This window comes from Gavia stellata, chromosome 1, assembly GCF_030936135.1.
Source record: "Gavia stellata isolate bGavSte3 chromosome 1, bGavSte3.hap2, whole genome shotgun sequence".
Lineage (NCBI taxonomy): Eukaryota > Metazoa > Chordata > Aves > Gaviiformes > Gaviidae > Gavia > Gavia stellata.
Window position 1 is genome coordinate 29994943 of NC_082594.1, and position 16611 is coordinate 30011553.

Genomic DNA, 16611 nt, shown 5'->3' on the forward strand with positions numbered 1-16611 from the left:
CACAAAGGAGCTCCATCCTGCAGGAGCCCCCACACCGCTTCCCTCACACCCTCCTGCCCAGCTCCAGGTGGAAAGAACCGCTGTTAGCAGCAATAAAGGGGTTTTGGCAGCTCTCACAGCTGGAGGTAGCCTCCCTGCCCATGGCTGCAGGCTAAGTAGCAGAGGGGCAGTGGCACAGGCTGCCTGTGACCCAACTGTGCAGCACTTGGCTCTTGGTAACCTTCAGCTCCTGTGGCTCTAAAACATGAGTATAACATTTTTGCGAGTTTATTTTCCTGTATCTCTAATACTGTAAGTGGAATAATGGAGCAGTGATTTTAAAGCGTCACACTGGGAATCGGTGTTTCCTGCCCTGTGAGATGCCCAAGGGCACATGGGCACCCTTGGGAATGCAAGGGCTGATGGGCTGGTGTTGGAGGACTGTGTGGGACCCAGACTTGGGCCAGGCTCTGCCATGGGGATTTTTGGGATGAATCCTGGAATAAACGAGCCCTGAACTGTACACAGGGGCAGTTTTGGAGACAGGTAGTGGGAACGACCCAAAACTTGGCCAGGCAGTAAGATAACAAGTGGTGTCAGTTATCAGTGCTGGAGTCAACTCCTTTTTCAAGTTGCAGGGTATTTCTAATGTGTTGCGTGATGTCTTCTGCAGTGGGCAGAATGGTGCCTTTCTCTGGTGGAAAGCAAAGCAAAGCAAAAAGGAGTTCCTCTTTCACTGAATGGCATTAACATCATAACACTGATGAAGTGACATGTTTCCACATGCAGAAGTGTGGGCTGAATAAGAGCCCAAACCAGGTCAGTCTTCTAACTGATGGTGATCAGTCTCGTTATACGGTTTTCAATAGACAGAATTCAAAAGGGCTGAGAAACCACAAGGGCAAGATCACTTCTTTTTTTTAGGTTGATGAAACTTACTTGAATTTAAAAAAAAAGGAAAAAAAGCTGAGGAGACAGTAAAGATTTTGTACATCCTTGTTGTAATCCAAGTAGTTCTCCTATGCATGTCTCATAGGTGAAGATGGCTTAAGAAACTCCAGGGAAAACGATGCATGAGCTCCAAAGAGATAATCTCAGCGATGCATGTATTTCCTGTAGTGTTGTATGGAGATCTTAGCAATAAAGCTTCTTCCCTGTGGACTCTGAATGTATGATAAGAGCCTTCCTCAGTGCACAGCTGACCTGTGATGGCTGCTGTCACAGATCAGCTACTTTGCTGCCTGCAGTAGCTCAGAGATTCTGCATCAGCATGTTCAGAGTTGACTTGCTGGTCTATGAAATGCCACCTCTGCCCCCAAAAGTCACCCTTTTGGTATCTGCAGATGTAAAATGCTTCTGAGAGAGAGTCAGTACCCTGCATGGAGCCTGGTGGAAATTCACACTCAGATGAGACATGCCAGTGAGCCAAAAGCAGGAGTGGGGAGCAGCACTGTGGCAGCACATTTTCCTCCCAGATGACTACATGAACTGACAATTTAAATACATTTACTGTTGACAGGGAATATAAAGTATGTTAAAAGCTGATTTTAATTCAGATACCCCCCCAAATGCTTATCTAACTGACTATCACAGTTTCCTACAGTGCCAAATAAATGATGCCAAGTAAATGACATTGGAAGAGGTCCTCATATGAGCATGTTGCCAACTGCAATTTCTGCTACTGATCTGGCTGAAATGACAGGGAATCAAACAGAAGACGAAAACATGAAGATGTTTATGAAGTTTAGTAAAGTTTATGAAGTTTTAGTAAAGTCTTCAACAGTGTCTCCCATAGTATTCTCCTGGAGAAGCTGGCGGCTCGTGGCTCAGACAGGTGCACTCTTCGCTGGGTAAAAACTGGCTGGACGGCCGAGCCCAGAGAGTTGTGGTGAATGGAGTTAAATCCAGTTGGCGGCCGGTCACAAGCGGAGTCCCCCAGGGCTCAGTTTTGGGGCCGGTCTTGTTTAATATATTTATTGATGATCTGGATGAGGGGATTGAGTGCTCCCTCAGCAAGTTTGCAGACGACACCAAGTTGGGCAGGAGTGTTGATCTGCTCGAAGGTAGGAAGGCTCTGCAGAGGGGTCTGGACAGCCTGGATCGATGGGTCCAGGTCAATTGTATGAGGTTCAACAAGGCCAAGTGCCGGGTCCTACACTTGGGTCACAACAACCCCATGCAACGCTACAGGCTTGGGGAAGAGTGGCTGGAAAGCTGCCCTGCAGAAAAGGACCTGCGGGTGCTGGTTGACAGCCGGCTGAAGATGAGCCATCAGTGTGCCCAGGTGGCCAAGAAGGCCAACAGCATCCTGGCCTGTATCAGAAATAGTGTGGCCAGCAGGAGCAGGGAGGTGATCGTGTCCCTGTACTTGGTGCTGGTGAGGCCGCACCTCGAATCCTGTGTTCAGTTTTGGGCCCCTCACTACAAGAAGGAAATTGAGGTGCTGGAGCGTGTCCAGAGAAGGGTGACGGAGCTGGTGAGGGGTCTGGAGCACAAGTCTTATGAGGAGCAGCTGAGGGAATTGGGGTTGTTTAGTCTGGAGAAGAGGAGGCTGAGGGGAGACCTCATCGCTCTCTACAATTACCTGAAAGGAGGTTGCAGAGAGGTGGGTGTTGGTCTCTTCTCCTAAGCGACAAGGGATAGGACTAGAGGAAATGGCCTCAAGTTGCACCAGGCGACTATTAGATTGGATATTAGGAAAAATTCTTTCACTGAAAGGGTTGTTAGGTATTGGAACAGACTGCCCAGGGCGGTGGTGGAGTCACCCTCACTGGAGGTGTTCAAGGAATGTGTGGACAAGGCATTGTGGGACATGGTTTAGTGGGCATGGTGGTGTTGTGTTGATGGTTGGACTTGATGATCTTACAGGTCTTTTCCAACCTTAATGATTCTGTGATTCTGTGATTCTGTGTTTCTGTAAAATTGCAGAGCTGACTTCCTGTAAGAAGCCTGGTTTTCAGAAAGAGGGATTTGGTTGAGTAGGCGAGAGAGGTGAGATCAAATGGGAACTCACAGAGTGAATAACATGGAGGAGTGTTATTTACAGGGCAGCTGTGCATAGGCTAGTTCACCAGCTGCGGTTTTACCTCCCCTGTGGCTTGAACTGACCAGGTGGATCCACATTGAAAGCCACATTGCCAAAGAGGCTTAGTACTGAGCCACAGCGTTTGTATCCTGCCTGTTATCCCACAGATACCCTCCCTTCAGCCTGGGGATCAGGTCAGAAAACCAACTGGACCCAAGTGAGCAACATTTGACTGATCTCTGGGGCTGCTGGCCCCGCACGGCGGGAACAGCACATCTGCAACATGTCCCATTGCGGTCTTCATGTGTGCCTCCCTGTGCTTACTGCAGTTTCACAGCAAGCTGTTGTCCTACTCTCTCACTCCAGCTTGTGATGTACTCCTGAGCTGGGCAGAGAAGCAAGGTTGCACTTATTTTCTCATGCACCCACTTTGGGGCACCAAAGTTCCCCCAAGCTAACCAAACCTTCCTACCCAGCCAGCCCCAATCTTCCTCCCTGGAGGAGTTTCCTCCCTGGCATTCAATACTTCTTCACCAGAGTGCCCCACACATCAATAGTTGTGGGAAAATTCAGATGTAGTTCACAGATGTTCCTGTATGTCGGGCATTTCTTCTGACAGTCTTGGCCGCCTCTTTCCTAAGGAGATTTCTGTATTTGTGCCATCCCAACGCTGGCACAGCAGCAGTGAAGAGCAGCGGTGCAGGTGGGGGTCCCAGCTCTGGAAGGCCTGATCCAGCTCCCTTGCCAGCCTTGCTCCACCAGAGCTCACGGCAGAGCCTCGGCGAGTTTTGGTGACAGCACCAAGGGGTCCTTGCACTACCAGCTGGCACTGCGTGGAAAAATGGTCCTGCTCTGCCATGACAGGTGGAGGAGAAAGGGTGGGTGGGGTGCTTCCTTCTCCCTCTGCTAGCAGGGCAAAACAAAACCTTTATTCTTTAGGAGCTGATCTGCTCTTGCAGCTTACGCCCCACTTCAGGTTATAATCCCTTTTGGTGACATCACAGGTACTGCTGCGGCAGCCAAGGTGATGTCACAATGAGAAGCTTATGACTGTAAATGGGGAATAAGTCACAAGCACAGATGACCTCAAAAGGAGCTAATATCCTGTTATTATATAAATGTCCCTAATACTTATATAAATGTGCCAGTAACAAAAAATAAGAAAGAAAAAAGGCCTAATGGTCTATCAGCGTATGTGAACATGAGTGTAAATGTGACATTTTCTCGCAGACCCGCAGATACTTTATTAGTCTGTCTTGCCTCTAAAAATCTTTCTATTATCTCCATTTATATAGCTGCTCAGCTTTTTAAATCAAGCTCAGGATCCTTCCTTATTTAAAAATACTATTACATTTAAAATTAAGAGAAACGCATAAAATTTCTCCATATTTTGACATGTCCAATAACCACTTACATGCTTAGGGATAGCTAAGCATCTCAGCAAAATATAATATACATTTTAGTGTCAGGAATGTGTTAAATAATTTGAACATATAAGAGCAAGGAAATGTGTCTTTTCTGTGAAGCCCTCTGGGCTCCATGGGTAATACCATAAACTGGGTGTAAATATGAAGTATCTAATTATTAGCTGTTGTATTTTTATGATAAATAGGAACTAATAAAATGGAAAACTAGGTACAATTGTATCCCAGAAAAAGCTTTATTGCAGCTGTAAAAATTATATTTCATATGCTGAACTAAATTCTTAGAAGTTGGAAATAATGTTCAGAATCTCTAAGGCCTTTTTTTTTGTATGTCTTGTCTCCATTGTGCTGCTGGTTTATTATTTTCCATGGCCAAATATTTGTTACCTTTCCTCCTGGAAATTTTCTAATGGATTTTCTTGCTTTGATAGGATAAGATGCATATTTAAATGCCTCTAGGGGTAAATAATTTCACGTCAACACTTTCAAGCACAAAGTCTGGACCTTCAGTAGGTTTTTACATTATGCAAGTAGACATTTAAGGTACTTAATACTTTCTAACCTCTAGTGCCCTTTTTACACAGAGACAGGCAGTCAGCAGGGATTAATCTGATCCTAATTAACCACAAACTCTTCTGATATTTAGTCACTGCACAGTAGCGTGCTGCCAGGTACACAGAGGTAAACTGATCTGGATTATCTGCCGGTGCATGTGCTTCGTGGAGGGAGGTCTAGTGCTCCGTGTTGTGGGTGAGTTACAGGCAGATACAGCTTTAAACACAGAGTGGGGAGACCGCTGTATGAAGCTGGAGTTGTAAGGAAAGGGGAAAGCACTAATTAGAAGGTCTTTTCCTAATGGCTTTCTATTGAGGTTTCCTTTTTATAGATAGCATTTGTCAGTGCAGCACTGCCACAGGGCAGAAAGTGAAAAGCATGAAAATCCAAAGAGAAGATCAGTTTCTTCTTCTTTTTCAGCAGCAAAGGAACACGACTTTGCGGATAGAAGTTCTTTCTGTTTTACTTTCCTGTGTACAAGCTCCATGTCTGATGGAGCCTCAGGAAGGTGCGAGTGAGTGTGTGTGTGTCTTTACTTGCACGCTGCCCACTGTGGCTCTCATCTTCCCTTACCGAGCAGCTGAGCTCTGCCCTCCTCACACGACATGGAAAGCAGAGCACTGAAGGTCTTCCCCAGCCTCATGGTAGCCCATAAAGCAAAAACAGCCTGCAGAAAAGAGAAAGGCAGGTATGAGAAGATTCTTACGCTGGCGGTGGGGAGAAGCAGCTGTAAGAGCCTTGCACCACTGCAGGCAGCAAGTGTGCCCAGGAGGAGAGGGATGTGTCTGCTCATGGCGCGTGAGGAGGAGGTGCAACAGAGACCTTCAGGAAGCACAGAGACCACAGCAAAGCTCTCAGGCTGCCGTGGTCCAGGTGTCCAGTGCAACCCAAAAGCTCAAAACAGCCTCCCTGAGTCCAGATTCCTGCTCTCCCCTCCCTCCTGATGCAGGACAGTCATAGCCCACAGTGTCCTGCACCAGGGAAGGCAAAACCTTTGGCTTACTATCTCTGTAGAATAACTGCTATGTCACGTATTCCTACCTAGTGGTCCAGGTGACAGGCTCATCCCGTCCTTGTGACTTCTGTGAGCGACAGCTGAGGATACCTGAAGGGACAGCCATGCACAGGGACGAAGAATCCTGCTGGAGAAAATGCAAGGTTAGTTTACAGCAGTGAGGATAAGAGTAGGGGGAAAGCAGGACATCCAAAGGTGGATCAATAAATACATTCACAATGGCATTAGGATCTGGTAATTGCAGTTAGTCAAAGTCTGTGCAGAAGAGAGCATTAAGGGATTGATTTACAGCAGGTGGATGGATTGCACCTACTGCTGGTGTCCAATTTAACGTGATCTGGCTGATTTGGCTCAGAAATGGACCACTTTGCGTGAACATGTTCCTTCCATTACACACCATCGTTTTCCTGCTGATAGTCTTCTACAAAAATGTTTGCGTTTATAGCAGGTCTTTTTTTCTTTTTCCAGCAAGGAAACTGCCCCAGCACACATCCTTCACGGGCCTGAGCAGGTCTCTACCAACTCAGACCTGGACCTGCCATGTGGTTCCTGAACAAGGAGATGCAGCAGCTGGGGCCAGATTGTCCTTTCTCTCCTGATGGAGTATCTGAGGGTACCATTGGTCTCCTGGAAGGAAGCACAGTCTCTCTCCACTGTGCTTGAGAGCGAGATAGCTGCTAAGAATAAGTCAGGGGCTTTTCTCACTAGGAGGCAAAGCAGATTTATTTACTCTTCAGGGAAGAGCTCAGGAAATCATCCACCTGATTCCCCTGCCAGCGGCTGGCCCTGTGCCACCCACTTCCCCTCCCCTGTGATGGCCCAGCACTGTCTGCTTCCCCAGCCCCCCTCCCTCCCACCCCTATCACAACATGGGGCCTTGGGCAGCTCTTTCAGGCGCTGGCATCCAGGTCTTACCCATGGCAGCTGCATTTCTCCCCTCCCAGATATGAAAGAGGGTGAAAGGATAAAGGTGCAACGCAGCTGAAGCTGCTTCATGGAGTTCAATCCCACAAGAACAAGTGGTAATTTGCAGTTGCACCCCCCTACCTGCATCGGTAGGTGATGGTGCTCAGCAGGGTTGGTCCACCATCTGCTAAGGCAACAGAGAAAACCGGGTACATGATGTGGCAGGAAAAGCTTGCTGCAAAGCTAAAATAAGCCCTACGCAGTGTTAATGCTGGATGTTAGCAGCTCCGGCTCTTGATCTTCGTAGCGGCGGCGTGGCCAGACCAGCACTTGAATAGGGAGCCAAGGTGTTAAAATAATTTTTTTCTCGGAAGGACACAACAGGGCTTGGTGCCTGCAGGCTCTTCACAGACCCTCAGCCCTTCTGGACCACTGCCTCTGTCATGTTGCCTCATTTGTGATGGTCGCCCAGGACTTCTGCATCAGATCAAGGCAGGCTGATAGGATCACCCTTACGACTCAGGGAAACAACTTCAAAATTGAACTTTTTTTTCCCTATATTGCTGCAAATGTTGCTACAGGTGGAAAAAGAGAGGAAGCAGCAGAACAAAGGTCAGGGGACAAGAATCTCCCAGAAATGGGATCCTGAAAAGTAGCTTGTTGATCCTGAAGCAGCTAATGTTAGGCAAATTCACCAAAGAGCTACATGGGCTTTCTTCAGATACCATAGTGACCGGGGCACCTCCAATCCTCTGAGCACAGCATGATTCACTGCTTGGGGTTTACCTTTGTTCCGACTGCTCCAAACAGAAGAGCCAAAAGCCAGTTCAGGCCATAGAAGTAGGCTAGCACATACTTGCATGAAGAATTGCCTGTTTCCAGTGTAGCTTGTTTGCTTTCTATGCTCATTCTTCCTTTTTTCCCCTTAACTCGGAACCATTCCTCTCTGAGCCATAGCAGTTCTTGGAGATCAAGAGAGTTAAAATAATCCCCAGAGTGGCAGTAATTTTGGGAAGCTGCCCTCTCTCATATCAGTGTGCAGCCTGCTTCATAGCCAGCCATGAACTCTTTCTGACACAGCTGGAGTCTGGCAGGAGAAGAGAGCTGGCTCCAAGCTGATAGCTGATAGCTTTCTAGCTCTAATGCAGGCCCAGGTCTCACAGAAAACATGCACTGTCTTCTCCTCCTTTAAACTGAAGTCTGCTGGAATAGGCATCTAACAAAATAAGATTGTTTTGTTTAGGTTTCTCTGTAGTAAGCAGCACTACATTAGACCTAGGTTTGGTAACACAATGTTGTTCTCAATTTTTCTCTGGGAAGACCGGGGCACCACGTGGTTGAGTGTCTCATGTGAAGCCATGCAGAAGGCAGGTGCCATTCACTACAGGATGGCTGCTGGTGTTGCATCTGGAGTTGTTCTCTGTGCTCTTTTGTCCTGCGATAACTTTCAAGCTAGGACCCTCAGCACTGTTATATTCCCAGCCCCTGAGGTTGTATGTTTGAAAAAGCAAATCTGTGTTCTGGAAGAAGACAAAATTAAACTGTTGAACTATCTTGGTTCATTGGAAACATTACTAGTAATAGAAAAGAAAAAGTGTTAAAAAGCTAATTGCCCTTTCTGAAGGTCACTTCTTCAAGGACACAATGATGCGCTGATTCTGCTTGAGATGTGGCATAGCACATATGTTCACTGCATGACTGTTGTAATTAAGTGTAAAACATTTATTTCTCAATGGATTTTTTTTCTCCTTGCTTAATGTGTCTCTGTTGCTGCTTTGTCTCATAACAACTCTATTAATTAAGAAAAAGTGAGAAAGGACCAGCTGATGAATGAATGGATCATGAAATTAAGAAATTGTTGTTTTTCAATGTTTTCTTTCTTTAAGAGATAGAACAGCTACATCTGTCTGTAAGCGCTCTTGTCAAATATGGGGACATTTAATATTGCAGTTCCTTGGAAAATAAGCCTCTTCTTTTTTACTTTGGCATTTCAAGAAGAGAAAAAATATTCGTAGTTTGTTTAGGGGAAAAAAGAAACAGCTAGAAGTTGTCACAGTGTCAAAATCAATTATTTTGCATTGATCCATTTGCCTTGATCTTTATGACCCTCAAGAATTCCAAATACTTATCAGTCAATTGTTTAAATTCCTCAGCTAAACCCCATACCTCATTAAATAAAGAAATAAGGAGGGTCTTGATACGCTTTTCTTTAGGCCTGTCACTCCGCAGTATGAAAATACAGATCATGGCATCTTAAAGTATTCTCAGGAGTTTCCTTTTTAAATAGCAAAAGAGCCTTATGTTTCTCTATACAGTTCGTCACATTCTCATCAGTGACACTTTCTTGCTGGTCCCTCTTAGGACTACCTTCAGGTATCACCTTCGGTGGTGGAAGGAGACCATGGGACATTAAATTTACTGGTGACTGTGCTAATGTCACCAAGCAACAAAAGACCGTTGGGTGTTGCAATGGCATAATGAAAGGCAAGGGAAAAGAGAGAAAGGGTGTACTTAGAAGACACATATGGAAAAATTTAAGATACGTGTGAAAATTTTGTGTGTGTCCTGACTTCTTAAAGACATTGGGGTCTGATGAGAATATTGCAGAATGGAAAGAGTGACTCAAAATATCAGACTATAGGAGTATATGTCCCAGATTCTGTTCTTTCTTCATTCTGGGTGCCAAGCAAAACAGAGGTAGGCAATCCTGTAGCATGAGATACAAACCACAGTCGAGAAAAGCAGAAAATGCCCTTGAGCATTACAGGTAAGACAGGAAACGGCTTGAAGGCTGAAAAAAGTGAATATATTCCCCCAGAAACCTTGTTGCTGGTGCTCAGTGTGGAACAACCTGTCCATCCCCACATGTCCCAGCTGCTCTCTCAGTGCTCAGCATGGCTCACGTGGTCTGCACAGTGACCCTGTGCAATGGCAGAACAAGGCTGGGATCCCTCTCACCTCCCTTCAGCTGCTTCCAAGTTAGGTTTCCTGTGATACCTCGGTGACGGGACACCATAGCTGGGCTATGAGGGACATACATGCACGTCCTCCCCTGCCTGACCTGCTGTGCAGTCGTAAAGCCTGGATCTCCCAGGAGCTCCTCCTTCCCTGCCTCCCACCACCTTCCCCGGGCAGCTGAGGCAAGCTGCTCTGAAGTCCTCCTGCTGAAACTTTCCACTTTGTGTAAGGCCAGTGAAGTCTCCAGGGAGCAGGGTATCTGCTAATGAGTGTAGCCAAGTGAAGCTGCTGGGCACACAAACCCTTTTCAGACTGCTGTGGCTGTAGTAGTGAACCAACCACGTAAGAAATTTTTAACTGCTTCTTAGAGATCTGCATCCTGGAGCTGCCATGTGAGTGTCTGGTTATACACCATATCACAAAGGGGCATTTTGCTTTCTCTGTGGCTCAGGGAATATCAGTTACTGATGGAGAAGGAGCAGCCACTGCTGTGCAGGTAAGAAGCCATTGTCAGTTTGAAGGGGGAAGAAATGATTGTTACTAACTTTCACACACCTTTGCTGAGATAAACAAACACCCATTTTACAGGGCTTCCAAAATCACACAAGTGCTCCCTTGAGAGATCATCTAGGATCTTTCAGTTGATTCTGGGCTTCCCTATATCGGTCAGCTTTGCATTTCTTTGGGTCGAGACCCCAGTGCTTTGGTGAGCTGCAGTAACATGCATTACTGTATGCACGGGTAACATCATTTTCCTCTTTCCAAACCACAGTAACTTCACAGCTGAAATTCTGCTGATATATCAGATCCAATGTCCAAACTATGTTAATAGATGCATTTCATGTGCATCATCCATTTCGTTCCATCATACATCTCTATTGATACATGAAAGCCAGCTTTTGCCCTGATCTGTGTTTTCTCATGATAGATCATTTCCCCTCTGAGCATTCAGCCTACTTTTGTTCTTGCTTCTTTAGGATGGCACAGCTGGTTTGTTTTCCACTTTCAGTTTTTCACCTTTCATTTGCTTTTCCCATTATCTCACGGTGTGATGAGCGTTACAAACCAGTATCTGGACTTGGACTGCTGCCAAAGGGGAAGCTGAAATCAGAGGCAAATCAGAGTCATTTATAAATCAAACCTGAATAGATTTTTGCTGCAATTTTTGTCTCACGGTATTGTGCGCTGTGATAACTTGAAGGGGAAAGGCATCAAACACTCAGGTTGTAAGGAGGCTCAGAGTGCCAGCATTTAAACTTAGTCCCCCAGACAGAGTCCAGACTTCTCAAGTTTCTCTCCTCCTAGCCAGTAAGACCTCACAGGGTGAGGTAGTCCTTGTCTAGATCTGATGAGTAGTCCCTGCCAATAGCCCCCATTTCCCCAAGACAGCAGAGCAGCACTTAACTCCTTTCCTGGTGTGTAGGTGACTTCATATCATGCACATTCATCTGTCAGGCCCTGTGGCCCATGGAGATGTCCCTGCCATGTGCACATACAGCACCTATGGAGATGTGCTACACTGAAGTTACAAAATTTGCAAATCTGCTTTCTTGTCATCCTACTTGCCTCTCAGGGGCAATGCCAGCACCTCCCAAGCTCTGGGATAAGAAGTGTCCCCTTGGTGAACATCAGGGGAGAAACCTAGCACTGTCACATTCGTTAATGAACTCAGAGGAAGCAGCTGATGCCCTTCAGCAGGACCTGTGCTCTTGTACCTGTAGTTTTTGCCCTCTGTAAAATCCAGATTTCATGTGGCATCTTCAGTGAAGCTTCCCACGAAAACAATGATCATTTTCATGGAAAAGTTGTTGCTCAATCCCTGAGACTGCAGTTCCCCAAAAAGTCTAGTGCTAAGAACCAGGAGTAAGAAATAGGACTGACTGTTATTCCTATCACTTTTGGGAGAATTCTTTTATGTAACATAATTTAATTTATATACTTTTTTCTATATAGCATTCTTTTCATGTACCCAGAATCTTAACTCCTGTATCATCACAGATTGCAGTCCCCTGTCTATACGTCTCATCCATCCATATCTCAAGTCGTCTTTTTTTTTCATGCCAGTCTTTACATGATTGCATATCATTTGCAGAAGATTTCACACTTCTGAAAGTCCATATGGTTGTCAAATTCTTTTCTGATGCCACTTGTTTATGGCTTCAAAATAATCAACATGGATTCACACATCCTTTTTTTTTCCCCCCAGTCTCTTTGGTACATGACTCCAATAAGATTAATTCACTTCTTCTCCAGATGATGCTGCCAAACTTAACACATCAGCAGAGAAGGCCTGGGGCAAAAATCTGTTCCATCTTGCTATGCTTTTCATTCGTGTCAGGCTGCAAGCTAGCTGTCACTCCAGAGAGCAGCCAGGTTTTCTTTGGACCATCTACCAAAAATTGCAGCATCAGAAAAGACACATTCTGGTGACCTGGTATGTCTAAAAGACAGCAAGCTTCCGCGTGCAGAGAAGAGCAGGGCAGACCTGCAGCTGCATCCTTGCAGTGTCACTGAATGATTCCCAGTGATGCTGAAAGCAGAGTTTTGTGCCCTGCAGTGTGCTAGAGATAAGGTAAGTACCAAATCCCATTAATTTCATAAGGAGATGCTAAGGAGAGGAATGGGCAGGAGGAAACGAGCCTGAGGCTTGTCCTGCTTCGTTCTGGACACAGAGCTGCAGGTGCAGCCCCAAACTTGGGTCCTGTCTGAAAAGATGAAAAAGGGGATGGGTTGGGGGACAAGGAGATGGGCAGAGCGGGAGCACCTCCAGGCTTGTGTTGGCCAAGGAGGGGTTAGTGCCTCTCTGAATGTGATTTTTATGGGCCTGGGGTTTTGTGAAGGAGAGGGATGAGCTGAATGGGAAGAGAAAGAAAAGCAAAGGGAAGATTAAGGGAAGGGAGGGAAGGACAGGGAAGAGGCGGTCTGCGAGGACAGGCACACCGAACCCGAGGGGACTCATGTGTGGAGGCAGGGGTTGAAACAGTGAACCAGCCCATCAGCTCAGAGCATTGTCTTGGAAACCTGGAAAACACTTTGTCCGCTTGGGCCCTGCTGGTAACTTGACAGCTTCAGTGTCCTTAGCCCCTGAGGCTGACAGCTCCCCTCCACCATCCCCATATCTCACCCCAATGCCTGAAGAGCAGGGTCTTTCATGGCCCACGTGCCTGGAGCTGGTGCACCACCTGAGGCTAGAGAAAGGGAGGAAGGTGACAGCTGACTCCCATCTTTCTGCTCCTCTCCCATCCTTTGGCTTGTCCCAGCACTCCCCTGACCTCATTGCCAGCTCTTGCCTCCCCATCTCCTACCCAGGTGAGCTGCAGTGGCAGCCCTGAAACTCTTTTCTTCAAAATTTCTGCGCAGTCTTTACACACGTGGCAAGGCGGCAACAAGCATCCTCAACCCTCCTGTGGGAAAACCACAGAGCAGCCAGATCTTAAAAGAAAGTAGAGCAACAAAGTGCTGGGGAGAGAAACTTAAGGGCAAAGGCTGCATTTCTGTGGATTTACATGGCACAACAAGCGGATGCTGGCAACTAGTCAAAATCTATGAGCAGAGCCACAGAGTAATTAATTAAAGCTTTGCTTTCTTGTGACCAAAAAAACCCATGCAGAGTAGGAAAAAGAGGGACTCATAGCCATGTCATGGCAAACCATGTGAAAAAAACACCTGCTCCTAATCACAGTCCAGTTAAAAAAAAATAAATCTGTCCATGAAATAGCACATGTGAACTGCAAAAGGATGCCTGCTAATTCACTGAAGTAGGAGGAATTTTAAAATTGGTATTATGATGTGTTGCATTCTTAAACTGTATCTGTTCCGGGAGGCCCTGTCACCGACTGCACTACACCTAAGGAGCAGAAGCGCCCTTAGCAGTGGCACTGCTAACCTCACAAGAAGCATTGTCTTGGCAGGAGTTGGGTCATACTTAGCAGATTATCTCCGTACCAGGAGGGCTAAAATTTTCATCAAAGTAAATAGGGGAATTTGTGACAGCCAGCCGGCTTACCGTGCTGTGCTCAAGGGCTAGTTCACAGCAGATGCTCAGCTCCAGCCCGAGCACAGCCCTGAACAGTCTCCCTGTGGGCTGTGGCCACTTCCTCACCCATAGCTCTGGTGCAGCAAAATGACATGGCAGAGCCGTTTGGGTCATCAACCCATTGGGTTATTCTGCTGCCCAGCTTTTTGATGGAAGGAAGGGTGATAAAGCACAGCGGTGGGGTGGAAGCCCAGCACAGGCACTGTCAGCAGCTAATACTGAAATGCAGGGCACAGAGGGTTGCAAGGGCAGGCAGGTCTCGTTGGCAGAGATGGCTGGAGCAAGGCTTGCTTTCTAACGCGCTGTGAAGCGAATGCCACTGCATTCACCCCGTGCTCTTCAGGGACGCTTGCTGCAAAGCACCCAGTGGAACCTGGGGATGGGGGCACGTCCCAGGCCGTGCCAGGCATGGCTGCGGGGTTCAAAGGGCACTGTACCAGGGCCCGCATTGTCCCCTGCCCGGCGCCCTGCGGATGTCACCCGCCTGGGCTGGCAGCTCCTTGTGCTGACACTCATGTGCATGAAAACCACGAGATGGCACTAGCAACTTTTGCAGGCTGGTGGCTTCCCGGAGAGGTACACACAAAAAAATAGCATACCGCATTGCTGTGATCCCGTCACAAAATACAGGTACTCCGCAGTCATGGAGATGTGAACGGGGTATTTCTATTACTGACTGGTCAACTTTGGCTAAATCCATTTCCATTGCCATTTCATTACATGCTAATGGTCAGCAGTTTTTATCTACCATGGGCAGATTGGATTAATGGCCTCCACCTACCAACCTATTTTGCATTTTATGCCTCATATATTCAGGAGAAAAGTGATTAAAAAGGACAACTGATTATAAAGTGAACCACGCTTAATGCAAAAGGCTGAGCCAAAGCAGAGGCAGGGTGTGCCTGTTCAGTTGTGAAGCTTTCTGTGGCCAGATTGAAGCAACACTATCTGTAAATTCCTAATAAAGGCGAACTGAATACTGATCTCCAGCTCCAAGGCCAGCCCAGCACTGTTTGACTTGTGTCCACACCCTTCAGAGCTGTCCCATTAGTCACAGGCATACCACAGAGCAGCTGGCTTGGCTTCCCTCCTGGACTGCTGTGGGATCCTTATGGCTCTAGGACACAACTATCCCTTTTTGCAGGGGAGGTTGTTATCTGAAATAAAGTGACGACTGCGTTGCAGCCCAGCTGAGAGGTGTTTTTACAGCATGACCCTGAGGGGCTGAGTTTCATGCCCTGTGAGATGCCCAAGGGCATGTGGGAAGACAGGAAGATGAAAAATCTGGTGGGACAGTTTTGGAGACACAGGGGCCCAGGCTTGATGTAGCCTCTTCTGTAGTGGGAACAGTCTTTGGGGTGAAGGGCACCAGGTAGTGTCTTGGAGAAAGCAGCTTGAGGAGGTCCAAAACAGCCAACAAGCAACTAAATGATCCAGTGTCCGAAACCTTCTCTCTGTCCCTTTTCCGTTTACCACTGTAGACGTTTCCCATGACAGGATTTACAAGGTCTTGCAGGGCTTTCCACATAGAGCAGTTGGATTCCTCCCCCACATGCACACGTGCAGGATGTTTCCTCCCAGTTTTCTCACAACCCGTTTGTTCCTGGGCTCCCGGTGACAGGATCCTTCCCAGGTACTGGGAATGAAAAGAGATTCAACATGAAATTTGACAAATTGGTGGAGGATAAATCCATTGGTAGCACAATGGAGCAGTTGGTCACAGAGTGATCTGAACACAGTTTTTGGCTCAGGAAGTCTGGATTCTGTGTAAATTTAGCAATTTACACTATGCTGAGTTCTGGAAGCTGGGAAAGGATGCCACAGGGAGGGTTGCTCTGTACTCAAATGACACTTAGGCTCAGATGAGAGAGAATTCATTATCTGAACAGAAATAATTTTGAGTTAGTTTGGGGAAGAGTCAACATGGTTTTATAAAGGGAAATCACACCTCATAAATCTATTAGGGCCTTCAGAAGGCATCAACAAATAGGTGTACAGCTAAGAATGGTTTTCCAAAGTCCTTCATCAAAGCCTCTTAAAGAAACCATGCTGTGATGGTTTAAGAGGTAAGGTTATATGAATAAAGGACTGATTAAAAGGCAGGAAACAGAAGGTAGAAATAAATAGCCAGTTCTGACAGTGGAAGGAGGTTGGCAGTGGAGTCATGCAGAGATTTGTACTCAAGCTTATATTGTTCAGCATGACTTAAACCTGGAAAAAGGGGGGCTTCGTGAGATGGGAGTTTATTGAGGTTATTAAGCATCCAGGATAGTAAAGAGGATGGACAACTGGGAAAGTTGCAGAAGAGTCTCACAATACACAGCAACTGGGCAATAAAAGGGCAGATGAAATTCAGTGATGTAGCCAATTCTAAAATGAATTACATAAAAAAAAAAAATCTAATTTTACGTACATGATAGTAGGCTCTGAACTGACTTTTGCTGCTTGGGAATTGGACCTTGGGGCTATATAAAGATCTGTGAAAAGGGTAGCTCAGTGCTCAGCCACAGTCAAAGCAGCAAGTTGCATTACTAGGAAAGGAACAGAGAATAAAATGGAAAAAACCTTCAAGCCATTCTGTAAATCCACAGTGCATCTACATCTCCAAAACTATGTGTGGTTATGGACCCCCTAGCTCAAAAAGCACATAGCAGAATAGAAAAAAATACAGAGGGGTGATAAGAATGGTGGAATGGTTTTCCTATGAAAAATA